At 38.7% G+C, this 22,675-nt stretch overlaps 1 protein-coding gene across 2 annotated transcripts in view; it reads right to left on the minus strand.

Annotated features, from left to right (window-relative positions):
- Positions 1–22,675, minus strand: part of bcl9 (BCL9 transcription coactivator) — a 138,460-nt gene that overhangs the window by 78,787 nt on the left and 36,998 nt on the right. Inside the window, exon 1 of one of the 2 annotated variants that reach the window (XM_048196383.1) lies at positions 11,598–11,721. The exons of the other annotated variant lie outside the window; for it this stretch is intronic. The gene's annotated coding sequence lies outside the window, so the exon portion shown is untranslated. Of the gene's footprint in view, positions 1–11,597; positions 11,722–22,675 lie in introns of those variants that run through there. 2 annotated transcript variants of the gene reach the window in all.

A 22,675-nucleotide genomic window follows, 5' to 3' on the forward strand; every position in this document is an offset into this window, starting at 1 on the left:
TCATTCTCTTCCACTCATCTCTCTCTCTCTCTCTCTCTTGCAGGTCTCTGTCCTCTTGATAAAGAGCGGTTTGAATATCAATGAGGTTTATTCTCTCCCGGGTCTGCAGCCAGCTGTTATAGAGTGAGCGCCATTCTGCTGCTATTTTGAGGCAAGATACGTAATTAAAAAATCAATACCTTCCGATGAAACCTATTCACTATACACAACCATATTGACCTTGTTAATGCACATCCTGGTTCACTTATACCAAACACTGCTAAACAACATATGTGGCATCAAGAATAACAGCAATTCTTTTCCCTGCTTATTTTCTAATCGATCTGTTTTTTGAATTCAGATATGTTAAAGCAATAACTAACACCAAAAAAAGAGAGAAAAAGCAAGTTTTTGTAATGGTTTGTCTTGTGCGTTTGAGATGGGGAGTAGCACCCCTGCAGATATCCCTGACACTTGACGCTCGGACGCAATCGTCTGTTTTGACAGCGTCAAGACGTGGAGATTTCTGTATGCAAATAAGATGTAAACAGACCATCAGGGAGCCATCTGTGTGGCTGGAACTCCCTGTGTGGGCGGGGCTTCTGTAGCCAGGGAGACAGGCAAGCGAATGAAAGTTCCCAGCACCAGTTCGGGTCACCAGTGTAGACCTCTACGAATGTAAACAGAAGTGTTATTACCTCCGTCTTTGCCCGTTTAAGGGCCACACTGACATGGCCGTGAATTAGTGTTCGTTTAGTGCTTACAAATGAGTCGACTGTCTACTATGCTCTTCACACACACAATAGGGGGAGCTTGGCTAGGCCCTTGTAATTAACTATCCTAAATGAGGAAGGAAAAATGAGGTTGAAGGTTAATATCTACAAGCTTTGTGTGGATACAACATGCTGTTCCATCAGCAGTGATAGAGGTTGTCCTCTCATTCTGACCTGAGCAGTTTAAAGTTTAAACCTGGGTAACTTAATCACCAATCGAAACGGCTTCTGCGAGACTTTAAACTTCTGTAATGTGTTGTATTTGAATGTTCAGTGGGAAATAATGTAGGGTAGGCTTGGATCTGGAATTGATTGATTGAAAAGGGGGCGTTCAGCACTGGAATAGTGCCGTGTTGACTTGAAAAAACCATGGCAGTTCACCAAACATTTAATGTAACTGTAATGTGTATTTATGAGTGAGACAGAATATTCAGTGGGAAATAATTTTAAGAATTTGTTAAAATTAGTTATTTTTTTGATCATGAAAAGCTATTTTTTGTAGAATAGCTTGTACTGTTGAATTCTGCACAATAAGACAAGGCACATTTATTAAGTAAATAGTTTGGATTTCATATAACCTTTAATGAAATTTCACTCTTATTGTATTAATATATATTAAAAACAAATATTCAAAATTAAAGACAAAATAAAACTCTGAAAACCTCAGCACGGCATTTCTAGGTATGTAGTTTTGGTGCTCAATTAAAGGGATAGTTCACCCAAAAAAGAAAAGCCATCCAAGGTATATATGACTTTCTTCTTTCAGACGAATACAATCAGAGATATATTTAATAATATCCTGGCTCTTCCAAGCTATATGATGGCAGTCAATTTTTAAGCCAAAAAAGTGCATCCATCCACACGGGCGGACTGGCTATCTGGCATACCGGGCACTTTCCCGGTGGGCCGACGTGCTTTTTTGGGCCGACGGTTGCCGACCGCAAAAAAAAAAAAATAAATTCTCTGGGCCCATAAAAGTGGTAGGTCTAGATCAACAGCCCAATGTTTTTTCAATTGACACTGGGCTGCTGCTCAAAAATGTCACATAGGCTAGGTTTTTTTCCTTCTGACAGACGCGGCCCATGAAACACGTAGCTCAGCAGCCCATTGGTTGTTTTCTTGATTGACACTGGACTGGCCCAATCATATCTTTGAACAGTACCATCTATGGGATTTCTGCCTGTACTTATTTTCAGTGTGATCATGGAGAAAAAACGCAAAGGAGGTGCAGAGAAGCTGCGTGAGAGGAACAAAGGTTAAAAAATGTCGGAGTAGCTAGTTAACAAGAATCAGTTGACCTTTAAGCTAGTTGTTTTACATCTTCCCGGCTAAGTAAAATATTTTTTATATATATATATATATATATTATATACGTTACGTATCCCTTGTCTCTAGAACTCCATTTCCCATGATCCTCCTGTTCTCCACACCTGCACTCACTTCCCTCGTCATCTCCCTATCTTCACTCATCATCATCACCTGGACTTCCTCGTTTGCACTCCCTATATATATGGACTCACTCCCTTCACTCCTTGTCTGTTCTTATATGTTATACCGTGTGTTTGATGTTGTTTCTCTCTGCTTAATGAATAAATACCCTTTTGTTGTGGACGTCCGTGAAAGCCTCATCTTTAACAACACCAGACTCGTAACAATATATATATATATTTTATGATGATGATCTGTTGTATTATTGTGAAAACGTTGCAGTTAAAACACAGGGCCTCTTCAGTCATGAAATTATATATATATATATATATATATATATATATATATATATATATATATATATATCCTAATATAATTTCATGACTGAAGAGGCCCTGTGTTTTAATTTGAAGTGGCCTTTCATGAATTTTTGTCTGATTAAGAAAGTTTGCATGATGTGCAACGTCAAATTGACACAAATGGTAATATATGGGGAGGGGGCAGGGGAGCGCAAGGACGGGTGGTATTTGTGATCTTATGTGGTGGTGGGCTGGTCTGGGCCAAAATGCCAGGGCCGATTTTTGGTCCCAGTCCATCCCTGTCCATCCATTGTAAAAGTACTCCACATGGCTCCAGGGGGTTAATTAAGGCCTTCTGAAGAGAAACAATGAGTTTTTGTAAGAAAAATATCCATATTTAAAACTTTATAATCTAAAACAACTAGCTTCGGGCAGATGACCCTACGCATACCGCGCAAGTCGACTTGCGCCACAAGAGTAACCCCTGACGCAATGTAGGATGTAGGATGCGCCTCTTGCAACTTAAACAAATAGGGCTGTGCAACAAACTCAAGCTCCTCTTCTCTTTTATTGAAATCCTCTGACATTTCTCTTTAAAATTTCTCATTTTAGACTTCTAATTCGTGACCGGTGTTTTGTTTTTCTCTATCCTCTGAGCTTCTGCGTCCATCATTACATCATATGTCGGGTCAGGGGTTACTCTTCCTCCCCAAATTGATGCGTAAGGCAGTCTGCTGGAAGCTAGTTATTATAGTTAATAATGATTTAAAATATATATTTTTTTATTAACCCCCCCGGAGCCGTGTGGATTACTTTTACGATGAATGGATGCACTTTTTTTGGCTTCAAAATCAGCCCCCCATTCAACTGCCATTATAAAGTCTGGAAGAGACAGGGTATTTTTAAATATCTCTCAGATTGTGTTTATCTAAAAGAAGATAGTCATATACACCTAGGATAGCTAGAGGGTGAGTAAATCATGGGATAATTTTCATCTTTGAACTATCGCTTTAAGGTTTTTTTGAGTTTTTTTTTTTTTTTGGGAAACACTTTGTGTCTCTATGTGTACATGTGTGCACTATGGAAGTTTTTACTGTTAGCACTGGAGCTTGTTTCCGAAACACACAAGCATAGTGTTCCAGCAGCACACCCTCTCATGGAGGGAACAAGCTAAAAATATCACACACACACACTTACAAGAAAGGCAAAGCAATCTTTCTTGTACACACACACAGAGTTCTTTGCCCCCTTTTCAACTACTTAGTGTTGCCACAAATGCCCTCTTAGTACCAAATAACACCCAAACCACAAATGAGTATCATTATTTATTAAAATCATTAGTTCTAGTATAGTAGTAGAAGTATACAGTTCAGTCTTTCACCCTAACCTTCACATATAGTTTTTCTCTCCCTGTCTGAATTAAGCCCAGCACCTTGATTCAACCTTGCCTGCAGCTCCATTCCACCCTAGATCAGCAGATGAACAGCGTAGACCACCAGCATTACATTAATAGTTTAGAATTTAAAGGCTCTATAGTGCTTCATCAAGTTAATTGATTAATTGGCTTTATTTCACTTTATTCTAGACAGAGTTTTCTATCAAGGTGAGATCCTGTAAGCTTTCATATGATTATTGCATTAGTGAAAGTAGTTAACCCAGAAAAGTAAAATTGTCTCATTTTTTACTCTCCAACCTGTATGACTTTCTTCCCTCTGTGAAACACAAAAAGAGGTATTTTGCAGAATGCATGAGCTGATCTTTGCTGTACAGTGAAAATGGACAGTAAAGGACAAAAAGCACCAAAAAAGTAGTCTGTATGAACTGTATATGAAGTCTTTGAAGCCATGCATTATAGTTTTATGTGAGGGACAGACCAAAATGTTTGGTCTTAAGTTGTTTCCCTCTTGCATAATGATTAGTCATGAAAACAACCAGAGTTATTGACCTTAAAACATTTCCAAATTGACAACAATGACTTTGGAGATGATTTTCAATGACAAACATTGGTTGGTTCCTCACACAAAGCTATATTGTAGCTTCAAATGATTTTAGAATACAGTGCACAAGTTTTATGGACTGCTTTTATGGTACTTTTTCAGTTTTGGAGCTTAGCAGCATGAATTACTATTTTCACTGTATGGACAAGAGCAGCTCAAACATTCTGCTAAACATTTCCTTTTGTGTTCCATAGAAGAGAGAAAGTCATAAAGGTTTGGAACAACGTGGGGATGAGTAAAAGATTACAGAAATTACATATATTTGAATTCGAGATTGTGATGACAAACGATCCGAGCTGTGAACGCAGAAGTTGTGGGATCAAACTCAAGCAGTGTTGACCCAGGAACTGAGAAGTACTATGATTTTAGCCCTATTCTGTCACTGTTCTTCCCTGGAGCACGACACTTCCCCATGTTCTGCCCCAGGTTGCTCCAGAGGGTCTGTTCTGGCAATTAGTGTACCGAAAGTCACTTTAAATGAGAATGTATGTGCTACAAAGCCGAGTGACTAAACGGACTGCCTGTTTAAAACCCTGACGTTCTTTGGAGTATCATGTTAACATTAAACTTTGCTCATTATATTTTATGCTTTGTATCCATATCTAACTACCAACCCAAGCTCACAGGAAGAAAATGTGGAGACATTTCAGCAAAATGATATTATGTTGCTTCTTGCACACCTTCGTGACACTTTTAAAGTGAAATATCCAGTGAGTGGCAGAAAAAAAGTGTTGAGTTTTATCTAAAACAGACAGAATGTCAACATTTTATTCAGTTGGTTGTACTTATTGAAGCAGTTTGGAAATTAAATGTCCGGTGAGTGGTGCTAAAAGGATAATGGTCTATTGCATTCGAAAATAACATACCACCTACACTAAATCCAACCCTAAACCAAACCAATATAGAAAACATGAGATTAAAACTCATTGGCTGTTGGTGCCGATAGCCTAGTGGTTAGTGCGCCGACATATGGTGCATATGCGTTCGCGGCGACCCGAGTTCGATTCCTGTCTCGAGGTCCTTTGCCAATCCTGCTCCCATCTCTCTGCCCAATGCTTTTCTGTCTGCTCTCTACTGCCCTCTCTGAATAAAAGGCACAAAAAGCCCATAAATATAACTTAAAAAAAAAAAAATCATTGGCTGAAGTAACCATGCCAGTTTATCTTGTTTCTACAAGTCTTCATGTTTCACTGGACTCGTACCCAAGCACAGCACAACACAAGTGCAATACTGTACCAGGTGAGCTAACAAACAAGTTTACTACATCAGAAAAGCAATACATATAGAGCTGGTGATGAATCAAATGTCAAAATGTATACATTTGAAAGTAAATGTGTTAAAAGTGTTTTGAGGTCATAACATGTTGTTGCGCAAAGAATGACACAAAAGTCTTTATTAATCAATTAACTGATAATCAATAAATTGTAATCATAATTTGTGTGAAAAGCACAGAGCCATAGTGGGGGACACGGTGATGGAATGGGATGAAAAATTGTTTCAATGCTTTTGCTTGCAAAACTATTGCGTTCCCCCAAGAAACTTTGCCTTCACTCGCAAAAGCACTGAAATATAGTTTTTCATCCCACCTCATAATATTTCATCACAAAAGTTTTGTGAGTGAACGCAAAGTTTCTCAGGGAAATGCAAATGTTTTGCAAGTTTTCTTAAAATGTAGGTAGAGGCATGTTTTTCCAATGAGTCTAGGTTGCTAAATACAACAGCATGAGATTCTGTAAATGTAACAAGCTCAAGACGGAAGGGCAAAGGTTAGGAATATCTCGGAAAAGTCGTGGAACTGAGTTTGGAAAACTGGTCTCGGATCAGTGCAATGTTTAAGTGGGGCTGGTACTTTTCCATGCATGATAAAATCACCTCATTGGCCCAAAGCTGTCATCAGAGACGGGGAGCTGTTCCTTACAGCTGGCCTACCTAAAGAGCCCCCTTTTCTCAAAATACACCAACACACGCACACAGGACACATATAACACAACCTCATAATGCGCTCGAAGTCCTCGAACCCATTACACTGTGTGCACACACTTATAAAGCGACACACACACAAACAGTGTTTACATCTAGACTATACCCCCTCCCCTTGAGACCCATTCCACATTCCTTCACCAGACTCCCTGCATTCCTGTTCTACTGAGGAGGGGGTCTGACCGACTTTCCCCCTCTTTCTCTTTCTCTATCTTTCTCCCTTTTTTTCTATCTCTCTCTTGGCCTTTCTTTGTCTTGCCCCTTTCTCCTTCTCTCCCTTAGTGAGAAATGTGTGAGACCGAGAAGTAGATGAGGAGGAGACAAACAACTGGTAAGACAGCAATGATCTGGGTCATCATCTTGAGTTGTCTGATTTAGTTTGAACGTGTGTAAGAAAGATGGCTGCAACAACTGTAAACAGGAAAATACATACACAGCCCCTCTACCAAAACCCAGCAAGATAACTCCCTGCTTTTGACCATTTTGAAACACTCTACATGGACAGCAACTCCATATGCCACTCCATACTGGAGACCAACAAACTATTGATTTCAACAGAGTTTGATGTTAGGATGCATGTTGCTAAGCTAATAAGCATGAAAATACATAGAACACACACAAATATTGGTCCTTTTGTCATTATTCAATTCAATTATAAGTGAATTTATAATCAACATTTCAGACAGTATTTTTTTTTACTGAGCTTGTTGCAGTGCATTATGGAATCGCCTTCTATGTTTCAAACTTGGTGACTATGGAGGCAACTTTCTAGTGCTCTGTTTCCACCTGGTATTAAGATGCGTTTTGGTCTATCGGATCACAAGTGGATGAGCGAGACACATACCCGTTTCCACTTAGTATTTTAAGCCACATTCAAATGAAGTTTGCCCTATCCAATCTTTTTTTTCCTCGTCTCAAGAAATATCTGCGTACAGACGAAACCATTGAAACTGACACAAAACTATGTATACATGCCAGATCTATATGTGGTGCTTTAATTCTGCCACAGAGATGTACTAAAAGCGGAGAATAAGACTTGGAGCATGCGCATAAACCTCGGACGCTGTATGCAAACTTTAGTAAAGCTTTACTTTAGTAAAGCTAAAAGGCTTGTAGCTTCTGCGGCAAGAACACAAGCAGTAGTCCGCGATTGTTGTTGTTGTTGTTGTTGCGTGATGTAGCAGTGTCTGACTAGGGTCGAGACAGGGAGTGATGACAAAAAATAGCAGTTTCAGGCTCCCAAACGCCAGATCCGTCTGGACGAAACACCAAAATTTTTACGTTTACATCTAAACTTGTCTCCGTGTGGACGGGCTTTTAATCTGTCTCTTTTGTCCACTTTCAACCACTTCTGTCCTGATTTCTTCGAGGGGAGGGTCTATGTTTTTTATTTTTAGATCTTTCGATCTAATGGACAAAATAAGCTTGCGCAATTTACATATGAACATGACCGGAGATGACGGAAAAACATACAGTGAGCATTAGCCTTCATTTCTGTTCTGATAGCTGCAATATCAGGCTAAACGCTGTGAAGAAATCAGGAATGTTGAGAGAACACTGTGCTTGGTACGTTTTTCGTCTTCAAACCAAACTTGGTTCAGCTGACAAAGTTTAAATCCCATCTGGCTAGCTCAATTGCCATAATGTTTACGCACTGGGTCAGTAGGCAGAAAGTAGGCGGTCTTTTGCAGCTGTTTGAACACATTTGACCACATGAGCATTTCAACTAAGAAAGCAATCCGGTCGAATGCGTTTTCCACTACCTCTGGAAGTGGTCGAAAGTGGACAAGCTCAAAACGTTTTACACCCCATTTACACCTGTATTTATCGTCGTCCACTTGTGATCCAATCGACCAAAAACGCATCTTTGTACCAGGTGTAAATAGGGCCTATGTGTTGGAACGGAGCAACAGATTCAGCGTGGAGCCACACATACAGATGTTATGAAAGACAAGCAGCGCCTGTAGCAGTATTGTCCCCACTGTTTTCTGTCTGTTTTTCCTATTTTCTGAGCTGAAGCTAATTCCAGTGAAGTGTCCTTCTCAGGGAAGCAGCGGTAGACTTTTCCCCTCCCTCTGTCCTCACACATTCCCTGCTTGTTCACCCAGTCTACAGCCTGATTGTGTGTTCAGCTCAGAGACTCTTTTCTAGAGGCAGACCTGCTGTGTGTGTGTGTGTGTGTGTGTGTCATGAGTCGCTCAAGATGGTTTTGTCTTCGGGAAAATACACAAACATAAGCATATACAATTCTAATGCACTTAATGCATTTTTACATAAACTACTGTATTTTACAGTAGCATTAAATTTACTAGAGTCAGTAGTACACTTATGGTATTTGTTAGTAGTTTTGTGCACATTTCCAAAATTTACTAGAGTAGTTTGTTATATTTACTATTGTAATGTACACTTTCATGTTTAATGTAGACATTTAGGCATTTTTTTTATCCAAAGCAACTTACATTCAAGGTACACATTTTATCAGTTCTTACTTTCCCTGGAAATCGAACCCATGACCTTGTGTTGCTAGCACTATGCTCAACCGTTTAATCTACAGGAAAGCTTCTGAAAGAATCCTGAAACAAATTAAAAGAAACAAATTGTTGATGTTAAATTTAGTGGTGTATTAAGCAATTTCCATGTTATATTTTCTAGTGTAGTATTATACTAGTTCTGTAATTAATTTAGTAGTTTAGTGTACACTTATGTTACTTTTACTATTGTATTATATACTGTACACTTCTGTCTTAGACAGGGTTGGGGAGTAACGAAATACATGTAACTTAGTTATGTATTTAAAATACAAAATTTGAGTAACTGTATTTCATTACAGTTACATTTTAAATGGGTGGTAATCACATTACAGTTACATTTGAAAAGTATTTCAGATTACCAAAGTGATTACTTTGAATTTCATTTAAACATTAAAGGTGCTAAAGAGGATGTTTTGTTTTATACATTTTTGCAATATTACTTGAAACTGTCTTTACTAACTGATAAAAGACTATTTATTAGGTGCACTGAAAGGAATAATATTAATATACATCATCTGTGCACGAGGTAGGGCCTTAAAAACATCGATGATCGCGTAAACGATTGGCCCTCTGGCTTGTCAATCACTGCCGTGACGTTCCTTGTGAGAGACGTGCGCGGATTGGCCCTCTGGCTTGTCAATCACTGCCGTGACGTTCCTTGTGAGAGACGCGCGGCTGCGTGCTCCAGTAACTTTCCACAATACAGGCGCCGCATGCAATGTTTTTGTCAGGAAACAGGAGTAACAACTGCAGATTATGAGTTACCTGCGGTGAGTCCGACATAATGAATCCACGGCTTTAAGTTGCGCACACACTTAACGATTGTAACGGCCGATTATGAATGTAAATTGATACTTATGACTGATCACGCTCAAACGCATCCAGTCAGAGCCAGTTGCTTTCAGTCTGCGATTACAGTCTGTGTTCAAATTCCATGTGAAAGTATATAAATCTGCTTCAGGAGCAGGAAACAATCGCTGTATGTTGAGCATAGTCAGAATGTTTTAGCTAGTCGTTAAATGTGTGCCCGGCTTAATAACACAGCGAATGCCGGTGGTAAACACTCGTGTTCCGATACTCGTGCACGAGTTTTGGGAGGCGTTCCCTCTAAATGGAGGGGAGGGGGGTTGTTCTTACCCATGTGCTCATTTCAAAAACTCAGTCGACAAAAAGAACCTCTTTAGCACCTTTAATGTAAACTGTGACGGGTAATTAATGTGAAAAGCAATTGGTGATACTGACTTTGACAGTCTGCAAAAGCATCAGCTACAATTCTGCCCATAAGTTTCATTCCCCTTGCAGAATGTGCAACATTTTAATAATTTTAACCAAATAAGAGGGATCATAAAAATTGCAAGTTATTTTTATTTAGTACTGTCCTGAATAAGCTATTTCACATAAAATATGCTTACATATATTCCACAAGACAAAATGACAGAATTTTTTCAAAATTGCCCCATTCAAAAATGTATTTACCCATGAATCTTAACTGTCCTGTCATTACCTGATAATCCACGACTGTTTTCATGTTTTGCGATAGTTGTTTGTGAGTCCCTTGTAACTGTAAATAAATGGTAATTGCAACTTTTTATCTCATAATTCTGACTTTTTTCCTTGCAATAGCAAGTTTCCATCTTACAATTCTGAACTTTTTTCTCAGAATTGTGAGATAAATGCAAGTTATAAAGTCAGAATTGCGTGATTAAAAACGTGCAATTCTGACTTTTTTCTCGCAATTGCGAGAAATCTCACAATTCGGATTCTTTTCTTGCAATTCTGACTTTTTTACTGGGAAATTGCGAGTTTATATCTCAGAATTCTGACTTTATAACTCGCAATTGCAACTTGCAATTCTACAATTCTGAGAAAAAAGTCAGAATTGTGAGAAAAACTTGTAATTACCTTTTTTGTGTGTGTGTGTGTTACATATTAGTATTCCAAAGTATTCTAAAGTATTTAGATTAAGTTACAAAACTTGGGTAATCTAACGAAATACGTTACGAATTACTTTTTAAAGCATGTATTTTGTAATCTGTAGTGAAATACATTTTAAAAGTAACCTACCCAGCCCTGGTCTTAGATATACATTACTGTTCAAAAGTTTGGGGTTGGTACGATTTTTTGTTTTTGAATGAAGTCTCATGCTCATTAAGGCTGCATTTATTTTTCAGAAATACAGTAAAACAGTAATACTGTAAAAAAATATATATATATATTACAATTTAAAATAGCTGTTTTTTATTTTAATATAATTTAAAATGTGATTTATTTATCTGATGGCAAAGCTGAATTTTCAGCATCATTACTCCAGTCTTCAGGGTCACATGACGTAATCATTCGAATATGCTGATTTGCTGCTCTAAAATAAACAAATAGTGCTGCTTAATATTTTTGTGGAAACTTAAGTTTTTCCAATATCCGTGTAACATTAGCATGTGTAACGTAACGTTAGACTGTAGTGTGGTACTTTCATTTGAAAACGCAAGACGCAAAGCATCGAGATGGAGATGAAAATAAGTCTATCGGAACACGTTTTTAAAAGTTGAACTTTTTTAAAACTTAAAAATAAAGAGCAAAGTCTCGAAATGTCCCATTTACACAGCAACTTACATCAGCCACGAGGTCATCCATCAGCATGCGCTAACCGGACCCGAACACCTTTACCTGTTGCACTCGAGTCTCGCGGCATTTGAATGGCGCATAGAACACAAAACTGATGGAAGCGGCTGCGGTGGAGAACAGTGTCTGGATCTAAAACCTTCAGATGACACACAGATAATATCTACCTCGCTGTAAGTTACCGAAAGTGAAACCACACACACGAAACCCATTAGTATAACCGCTCTCGCACTGTACGACATGACAGACAACTAGTTGCCCGTTCCGGCTCCGTTCATACACCGCGAAGATTCGGATCATAAATGAATCAGTGTATCGAATCTGCTGTTCGGAGCGCCAAAGTCATGTGATTTCAGCCGTTGGCAGTTTGACACGCGATCTGAATCATGATTCGATCGATTCGATACACTGATTCATTTATGCTCCGAATCTTCCTGAAGCATTGTTTTGAAATCGACCATCACTAAATAAGTCGTTATTTTGTTTTTTTGGCGCAACAAAAATATCCTCGTCGCTTTATAATATTAATATTGAACCACTGTACTCACATGAACTGATTTAAATTTGTTTTTAGTACCTTTATGGATCTTGAGCGAGGAAATGTCATTGCTCCCTATGGAGGCCTCTCTGAGCCATCGGATTTCAAATATCTTAATTTGTGTCCCGAAGATTAACGAAGGTCTTACGGGTGTGGAACGGCATGAGGGTAAGTAATAAATGACAGAATTTTCATTTTTGTGTGAACTAGTATGAATATGTAGTAGTATGAATATGTTAGCCTTAATGTTATGAATAAGCTGGTGTGTTCCAAAGCAATGACAAAATTCGCATTTAGGAGATATAAGCATTCAAAACTTACAGTCTCTCACTTCCGTTAAAATGGATTACGGATTTTCATGACATCACATCGCACTTCAGGTTCTCATCAAATCCTCTGTCCAAACAAATGCTCTCTAGAATCTGAAGTCCCGCCCCTCCTACACTATCAACAGACACTGACACTGAGGCTGAAATCGGTCAGTTGTTCACACATTTACTAGTTTCTATATGGTAAATGGCACATAGTGCACTATATAGAGAAGGTGAACGTGATTTAACCAAGTACAACATGTTCCTGGATCAACATCTTTGTTGATCCTGGAACAACATTCCAATTAACCAATCAGATTTGAGGGACAAGTTTACCATTTATATCAAGTTTAGGCTTACAACCAGGGTTAGGTGCTTCCACAACAGTGTTATTCAACTATCATTTCCCTCTGATTTTAGGAATAAGTTATGGGTAGGGTTAGGTTTAGGGGTTGGGAAAAAGTTAGGACTAAATTTTCGGATAGGAATGTTGTTCCAGGATCAACAAAATATGTTGATCCAGGAACATGTCTTACTTGGCAAAATCACGGTGACCATATAGGGAATAGGGAACGATTCAGACAGTGTAAATATGCTTTCCATTAATGGGAATGAAGTCCGTTTTCGCGTTAGTATCACGTGAACCGCCACAGCGTGAGCACAGTCTGGCCCAGAGACACGAGAGCACAGAGCGGATCATATCCGCGAGACGGCTCAGACCACGAAAGGTATCGGACCCATTTAAATTTTGCACAGAATGCTATATTTTAAAGTGCCATAGGGGAAATTAGGAGGATAAACGGTTAGATATTAAAAGCAAACCGAGGTTTTACTGAGTTGAACAGCTCTGGCTGAGCTGTGATCTAAACGAAATGCTATTGGCTATTTTAAAAAAGGGGCGGGGCTGATCGATATATCGCCCCGTCTTCCTGTTTCAGTTAAAATTACGTCAACACATTGAATAATGCTGCGCGTTCCAAGACACTTCAGCGGGCCTTTAAAAACGCCGCGCAACTGTAGCCCCTCCAGTTCGCACCTGCCGGCTCCAAGTGGGATGCGAACCCCGGCCCATCCGCATGGGAGTCGGATGCTTTAACAAGGAGGCTAAAGGCTGCAACCTCTAGCGTCAGTCGCTAGAGCATCTCTTGAGATCACAGGAGTGAGGTTTACTCGCACAGCGACTACTACGTTACACAACGGTCAAATACGTCCGTCTAGCGCTTGTTTACGTAGAAAAGCAACTGAAACTCACAGCGTTCTGTCAGCGGCTACATACAATTATGATTGCTAGATTACAAGCACTATATTTACTGGAGTGTGTACATTGTCCAGCAGGTCGGAGAGCTGTGTTGGTATGGTAACAGGAATATCAGCAGAGGGGGGAAGGGAGAAAGGGAAGGAGATGAGGAGAGGTGAGCAAAGGAGAGTGAGGAAAAGAGCAGAGAGACAGGAAAAGCAGAGGTGAGTTGAGTTCTCAGGGCTTCAGCCTGAAATGTCTCTCTTTATTATCAGTGACCACCTCCCATGTCTCACACTATCCCTTATTCTTTCTCTTGCATACTATCTCACTCTTGCCTCATCTTCCTCTGACTCTCTGCAGTCACTGTCACTTTTGACCTGATCGCTGTTTGCCTTATACTCCTATTCATGTCCTCTCCATACCAGCCAATATGTGTGTGTGTGTGTGTGTGTGTGTGTGGTGCTCGATTCCATTCTGAGATACTGAAATGTCTCCTCAGTGCACTATTTCTGTCATCGTACTCCCCTGCTGCAGCGGTAATAAGGAACCGAGCTGTGAACTGTGATTCCAGCTCCCAGCAAAGCTCTAATCCAATCCTACAACAATACTGCACACATGTAAATTGAATACCACCTCTTAATAGGTTTAAATTTCATTTTTATGTAAAATACGACACACGCACAGGCTAACAAACACAGGTTTTGTTTTTTCCAAAGGCCCTCGGCTCTTCAGTAGACAATATGAGCCTTACACTAACTAACAAAATTGTCTCAACAGCAATGAAGAGTTTTGATATATATACCCACTTATGACTGATTAAAAAGATTTTATATATTTTCTTTGCGCTCTCTTATGCACACATGCATAATAAGACCACCTGTCCAAAACAAAAGTGTTTGCGTTCACCCCGACACTCGATCGGGCTTAAGAGCAACATTATAATTCATTCAGGGGTGTTTTGATATGCTCTGCGTTGACTGGCTCAGAAACAGCAGCAGTTGCATTTTCCCCCCACAGTGCTGAATGATAAGTCGAGCCACCAACACACAGCGCTGTCAATCAGAGCCGTAATGGCTCACCAGAAGGAAGCCATTTTGAATATGTCACTTTATGCTGCCTTCAAGTAAAAAAGAACAAATTGATAAATGTCATATTTATTTCTCTCATTTACATTTCCTGACAATGATAGGAAGCTTTTGTTTTAGCACTAATGCAGCATTATAAAGAGCAAATTGGTAAATCTGATAGAGGCCTATATTTTTTTTCTTTTACATTTCCTGGCAACAATAGGAAGCTTTTTTAGTACTAATGCAACAAAATAAAGAGAAAATGATGCATATTAGGTGTTAAAGGGACGCTTTGTGCATTTAATAGTGCTGCCACAGAGAATAATGGGAAATGTAGTTTGGTTGCACAAGCTTGTCAACTCATAAACCAGATAAATTGGTATTTTCTGGCTAGCTTGATTGCTATTTTTCATCAACTAATTAAAAGATTAGTTCACTTTAAAATGAAAATTACCCCAAGCTTTACTCACCCTCAAGCCATCCTAGGTGTATATGACTTTCTTCTTTCTGATGAACACAATCTGAGTTATATTAATAAATATCCTGAGGCATCCAAACTTCATAATGGCAGCGAACGGGACCAACGAGTTTAAAGCTCAAGAAAGTGCATCCATCTATCATAAACATACTCCACACGGCTCCGGGGGTTAATAAAGGCCTTCTGAAGCAAAGCGATGTGTTTGTTTAGGATAGATATCCATATTTAGGGCCTGTTTACACCTGGTCACTTCATGTGTTTTCTCTGATCGGATAGCTGTCTGATTTATAAAAACGATTGCATTTACACTTGGCCACATAAGTGTGTCTCCACAAAACGGATATAAATCCGATCTTCAATTCCCGCGCGATATGCAGATTTCATGGTGTTCACGTCACCGAAAGCAACAAATGTAAGCTGCATTTTATTGATCATCAGCTAATTTAAAAATCAAAGACCGCAATAGGAGAGAGCGTGGCCACAGCACTGGTAAGATCATTTAGTCTCAATATTTTTTTAATGAAGATGATTGTGTTTTGAGCGCCAGCGACTTACCTTCATGTTGATTTGCGGCAGTTTTGCTGAATAGATACTCAGCTACTCTAATGCGGCGATGCGTGCTGCAGTAGTGCTGTCATATCTGGCTATAACATGTTATTTAGCCTATAACACGCTCTTACACGTTTATTTTTTAGTATTTTTGGGATGAGTTAAATTTACATATGTGGTTTCAACAACCAGATGCATTTAGACCTGTTCAGTTTTGACTGGAATGCGTCCCAGACCTAGACTGGGTAAACCCAGCCTGATCTGCTGGCGATTTGATTTCACCCGGCAACTCAGTCTGGAAACCCGTACATTCATTTCTACTGCTTCTGTTACACTTTTGCAGGAACCAATCACACACTGGCTTATCCACCTTGCTCGCTATTGGTGGGTATAACACGATGACGATAGAGAAGCGACGGCAAGCACGACCATCAATCTAATTACTTTTAACCTCCCGACGATGCTGAATAACTTCTTTAGTTTAGCAAACAAATCCCTCGAGTGGGTGTAAATACCACTCACTTTCATGTTTTTTTTTGTTTTTGTTTTTTTGCACAACCTGCAAAAATCGCTCGATGCCTTTGCTGCTTCTGCAAACAGCTGATCAATTCTACAAACAATACAAACTAAACCTGTCTGGAGTTTTTGCGTCGTAAGTACGTCACCCGGATCGTTGATCTGATTGGTTGAAGGACTATCCAATTGCATGAATAATGCTCGTTGATCACGCCTCTTGTGCAGTAGAAAATACATACAGACTCCCGAGACCAATGTTCAATTTTAAATTGAGCTTGGTCTGGTGATAGGCAGACAATCCCAGACCACCTCCAGAAGTGGTTTGAGCGATCGGATTTAAATCCATTTCAAATGCATTTCGGGGGGCATTTAGACCTGGTCTTTTCACGATTTAATGCAGAAAATGCATGAAGTGACCAGGTGTAATCAGGCCCTTAGTTATAAAGTAAAATGTCAAGCGTCTGCCAGACCGCCTACTGTATTCAACTTACGAAGAAAGTGTAACGCCTCTCGCGGTTCAAAACGCTTAGCCTGATCATCTTGACATGACTTGACATATATAGAACATAAACTGATGAACGTTTACCGCCCCGACTAGCGTTAGCACCATTCATTACACGTTAATCAAGAAAGCCATTTACTCTAATTAAACAGCAAAATGGGCTGCTGACCTAAGGTAAAGAGGACAAATATATGCAAAGATTAATTAAATTTCCTGCCATTTGTCTTTAATGGAAATTTTGCAATTTCCATACACATTCTTAAATCTGAAGAATAGGTGTGAGACTGTAGGCTATCTTTAAACCAAATTCATGGTCACTTTGAGCACGAAATGCTATTGAACAGTGACTAAGCAACTACTTTCAATAACAACAACAGCTCATGAGCTTTAATAAGGAAACAGTTGACCTGCATGTAACTGCAATCCATCATTCGTTAGTTAGAGAATCAATGTGCTGTCACCGTTGGAGTCCGTACTGAAATATGACCGCGACACTGTCAGCGTCTATGGTGGCTAACGAACACCTCTGAATTCATAGAACATATTCACCGTGTGTCAATTTGCAAAAATTGATTCAACAAATAACAATGATCATTGCATGTTTTTAAACATCTGTATGGCTACGGAAACATGAATATGAACATGAAACATTCTCTTTTATTAACATTCTAAAACCACTAATAAAATATTCCCTTAAATAGTTTTGGCACCAGATAAGATTCCTCAAATTCCTAAATGTCTGGACCCCATGTATCTTATGCTGCTTGAAGAGAAAAAAAAAAAAAAAACAGGACACTCACTTAGACGCTATCCATTCATTCCTGTCCTCTCGTTCTCTTAAGAGTCACAGGTCCTGACAATACAGCCTCTGTTCTATGAGGAAGATCTCAAACCAGCAGAAAGGCACTCAGCAAGAAAACCATCTCAAGCAATGAGTACTTCATCTCAACACGTCTCTGTTTTAGTCTAAACAACAAGGATTTTTGTCTTATATTGCCATTTATATATTTTTTCCGCTTTTCTCAGAAATATTCTTTAGAAGTTTTCCTTAGAAATAAATAAACAAATGTTGCATTTTTCATTTGAAAAAATCACTGCAAAATATACAGCTATAACGTAATTCCATGACTACTATAAATTCATAACACCCTTTTAGATGATGGCATAAACATCAAAACATTATTGATTTGTGTGCTCCATTTAGGTCTTTTTTGCAATTGTAAGTTAGTTACTCTTACTTGTCTACACAGGAGTGGTGCGATGCGACACGACAAAAGACAATAGAACAGTTAAGAATTTACGCTACTCTTACACCATTTCTGCACCAGATGACATGACAAAAGCAAATAGAATCCATAATAATCAGTGATACTGTCTACACTGGATGTGGCACGACACGACACAACAAATTCCTGACAGTAAACTGATGCCTCATTCTATTTCTGATGTACTACAAGTGCTCACGCTACTTCTGACATGAAGAACAAATTGATTTGTGATGGTCGCTTTGAACATACTTCATCACTAGAAAAAAAAAGTAATGAAATAACTCATTAAACATGAAAGTATGATGCAATCATTTAAGACGTTTCTCCTTATTTTTGGCACAAAGTGTTCTTTAAAATTGAGTCAAGAACCCTAAGGTTCTATTTGGAAGACCTGTTTAACTTTTTTTTTCTTTTCTAAGAGTGAATCTAATTCTTTTGTGACAAAACCGGCCCAGAGATTTCCCTCTTGGTCACCAACAATCCAACCACCATGTTTGCGTATACCTTGCCTCACACCTGAAATCAATTAAGTCGGCCAACAGGATGAAATACCGTACGAATTCTTGCCACACTAAATTTATGTGTTCAGATTCTTTACACCAACTCCATCAAATATTACTTCTCTCCACAGACACAAGTTTTGGGCTTAAGCAGTGGACTCAATAAACTTACTCAAGCACAACCACTATACTGATCTGAAATCAATATAGCAGTTTGTCATAAAATAGCTAAAGGTGTCCATTTTGATAGGAAAGCTGACATTTTTGGCTAGTATGAAATAAGGGCTTTAATATGTAATGTAGACAGTTCAAACAATAAGTCAGACAGTTTTGCTCTAGTTCAGGCTACTTCTCCGGTCTATCCTAAATAGTACTAGACAAATGGGGGATGGGACAACCTGGAGAGCTGTGAATGAGAGAGAAATCAAGTGAGATGAGGGGAGTTTCAGGGACTGGGTGAGTAATGGATATGGAGAGAGACAGTATGAGGGAGGCGTCATGGAGGAACACTGTTTATGTGTGTTGCACAGTTTACTCAAGCATGTATTTATATGGGAAGAACATGTGTGTTGAGGCCCAGTGGTCTGTAGCCTGATACCGGCCCCCCATATGCAGCTGCTCACTCTGTCTGTCTGTCTGTCTCTCTCTCATTTGCTATAGGATGACTGCCATTCACAACTATGCTTTCGGGATCACGCAACTGGGTGAATCTCACAAAACCAATTAGAAACATGTAAGTCAGAATTCAACCCAAAATCAAAAGAAGAAAAAATGTTTTGCAAATATTTTGCCATTAAGATTATTTTTGCATTGTAAAATATTCATGAAAACTAAAGCCAACAAGAAATCAAAATTCATATTTCCTTCCTTACTCTGGAACTATTCAGCCATGCATGTTATTCTATCTTCATAATCCTAATCAAATATACAGCAATTAATTTTACTGGTGAATTATTTATTTATTTATCATTTAGTAATTTCTACGGAAGAGGATTAGGGCCAAGCAATAATAAAAAAATAAAACCATCTCGAGATTAAAGTTGTTAAATTTCGAGAAAAAAGTCGAGATAAAATGTTGAGAATTAAGTCATTAAATTATGAGAAAAAAGTCATTAGATTATGAGAACAAATTCGTTAAATTATGAGAAAAAAACTCGTTAAATTTTGAGAAAAAAAGTCGAGATAAAATGTTGAGAATAAAGTCATTAAATTACAAGAAAAAAGTCATTAAATTATGAGAACAAATTCGGAATTTAACAAATTTGTTCTCGTAATTTAACAACTTTTTTCTCGTAATTTAATGACTTTATTCTCAACATTTTATCTCGACTTTTTTCTTGAAATTTAACGAGTTTTTTCTCGTAATTTAATGAGTTTATTCTCAACATTTTATCTCGACTTTTTTCTTGAAATTTAACGAGTTTTTTCTCGTAATTTAATGAGTTTATTCTCAACATTTTATCTCGACTTTTTTCTTGAAATTTAAGGAGTTTTTTCTTGTAATTTAACAAGTTTATTCTCAACATTTTATTTCGACTTTCTTCTCGAAGAAAGTTTTTTCTCGAAATTTAACAAGTTTATTCTCAACACTTTATTTCGACTTTCTTCTCGAAGAAAGTTTTTTCTCGAAATTTAACAACTTTAATCTCGAGATGGTTTTATTTTTTTATTATTGCTTGGCCCTAATCCTCTTCCGTAAATTTCCATCATTTCAATGGGAATTCTCATTATCGGTACTGTAATGCTGTGTTTTACTTATTTTATTCATAATATTTAATCGAAATAGCCCACAACTCATTTTACTGGTTATTTATTATTTTGTAATTTCCATTATTCTCAATGGTATTTCTCATAACTGTAATGCAGTATTTTAATTTATTTGATTCATAATCTTTAATTGAAATACACCACAACTCATTTTACTGGCAGTCAATGGGGGTCGAGATCTGCTTGGTTACAAACATTCTTCAGAATATCTTTCTTTGTGTACAGCAGAACAATGACATTTATACCAGTTTGTAACAACTTGAGGGGGAGTAAATGATGACAGAATTTTAATTTTTGGGGTTAACTATCCCTTTAATTCTCATGAAAATACTGTTGCAATGTAAAAACTCTATTTCAGCTGAACAAACTGTAATTTCTTATTTTGCTTTTGGTCGAAATGTGGCTGGACGCATTCTCGACAGGTTTCGTGCAATTCGCCCAACAGCAGGGCAAAAGAAAATTAAAGACATACTCAAGACAGGCAAACAGAGGAAGACAGAGATAAAGCGAGAGAGACCGAGGCTGTAAAACAGAACCCACTTGTTAACAACCATATTACAAACAATCTCTCCACTCATGTGAAAAAGAATAAACAGGCCGTATCAGTGGAAAGCGCTCTCTGAATAAGAGCTCATTCAGCATATGAAGTACAGATGTGCTCAGCGAGAGTAAGTGATCACAAAAGAGGAAGACTGTTGACAAGGTGTTGCACAAGGAACGAGTGGTGGAGGAGAGGAAAGCAAGAGGAGAGGGGAGGGAAAGAGAGAGCGAGAGAAGGGAGGAAAGCAGCCAAGTTGGCAGGATGAATGGAGAGTGCAGAAGGAGGGTAATGTGGGAGTTTGATAAATTGTGTGCGTTTTCAAGTGTGTGGGTGTTTGTTTTGTGTGTGTGTGTGTGTGTGTGTGTTAGTGTCTTGCGGAGGTGTGCACACAAGATACTATGTGCGTGTGTGTGTGTGTGTGTGTGTGTGTGTGTAGCTCGAGGCTGTAACACAGAGACGGCGCTTCAGTGAGTCTAGCAGCAGAGACGGACAGGAAATGATTTTGCCTCTTCACACTGGTAGAAGCTGCTGGACAGTCTCTCTGTAAACTTGCCTGACTGGTTGCCAAAGTATATATGTGTGTTAGAGGGAGTGAGAGAGAGTACATTTGTGTGGTATGTGATGAGACACCTCCCCTCAAACACACACACACACTGTTCACCTATATGTTTGAGCTTATCCCGATGCTGTAACTTTTTAAAAGCATAAATATCAAGGCTGTATCACTATTATTATTAATCATACTTAGGCATTTGAACAAAGCCCTGACCCTGCGTATTAAACTGTATCGCGCAACTCATCCAGCACTGGTTGTGCTACAAGTGTGAATAATATCTCAAACCTTGCGGCTTGTTGAGGAGATATGTGCTATGACTTTACGGAACATGAATTAACTGATAAAATAGGGAAAAATCCCATAGACACACATTGAAGGAGAGTCATATGCAGGTACTAAAATAGCACAGAGGCTTGGTGGTGGGCTCTTTTGACTTGGACCAGACCTAGAAACCACTCAGAACAAAATAGCTACCATTTCTGGTTGCATTTAATACAGTAGTTCTAAATACATTTAATTATATATCAGGGGCGGAAACAAATAGGATGAGAAAATAATCTATATTACAAAAATAAAACAACACGAATATTACAATATTACAAATTGTTACTGCCTTTAGATATTAATCCCCTAAATTATCGTTACATGTGTGTACGGAACACGACTCACTCTCGAAACTGCGATGATTGACAGCTTGGAAACCATAGCGACGTTCTGGCGTCTCTCATGTTTGGTATCCGTTATCTTGACCAAAGTAATATTAAAGTGACAAAACACTCGTTATTTTCAGCAATTTAAACACACTAAGGGGCCGTTCACACAGAACGCGTTTTTCTATTCCAATGCGCTACTTTCCCATTGTTTTTCTATGTAAACACGCGCTTGACGGACGTGCATGACCGTTACGCTCGCGTCTCGCGTCTTTTGCAGCGACTCTCACATGAGCGCCGCGTTTTTAAGACGCCGTGTCAAATTAAAAGAATTTCAACTTTTACACGCAGCGCCGCTCATCAATGTCAGTTCCAAAACAGTGGACCAATCAGAAGAACTTGGGGGCGGGGCAAGCGTTGCGAGTTGGCATGACAACTGTTTTATATAATGGCAACATGGCAGAGTAGGTGCTCATTATTATCTTATTTTCTTTTTTTCCATGTCAAAACTTGTATCTGTAAATTCTGCAGTTTGCCTATTTCTATTATTTCCGCTATTGTCGTTATTGCATCACGTCTCAAAGGC

Source organism: Megalobrama amblycephala, linkage group LG7, assembly GCF_018812025.1.
Source record: "Megalobrama amblycephala isolate DHTTF-2021 linkage group LG7, ASM1881202v1, whole genome shotgun sequence".
NCBI lineage: Eukaryota > Metazoa > Chordata > Actinopteri > Cypriniformes > Xenocyprididae > Megalobrama > Megalobrama amblycephala.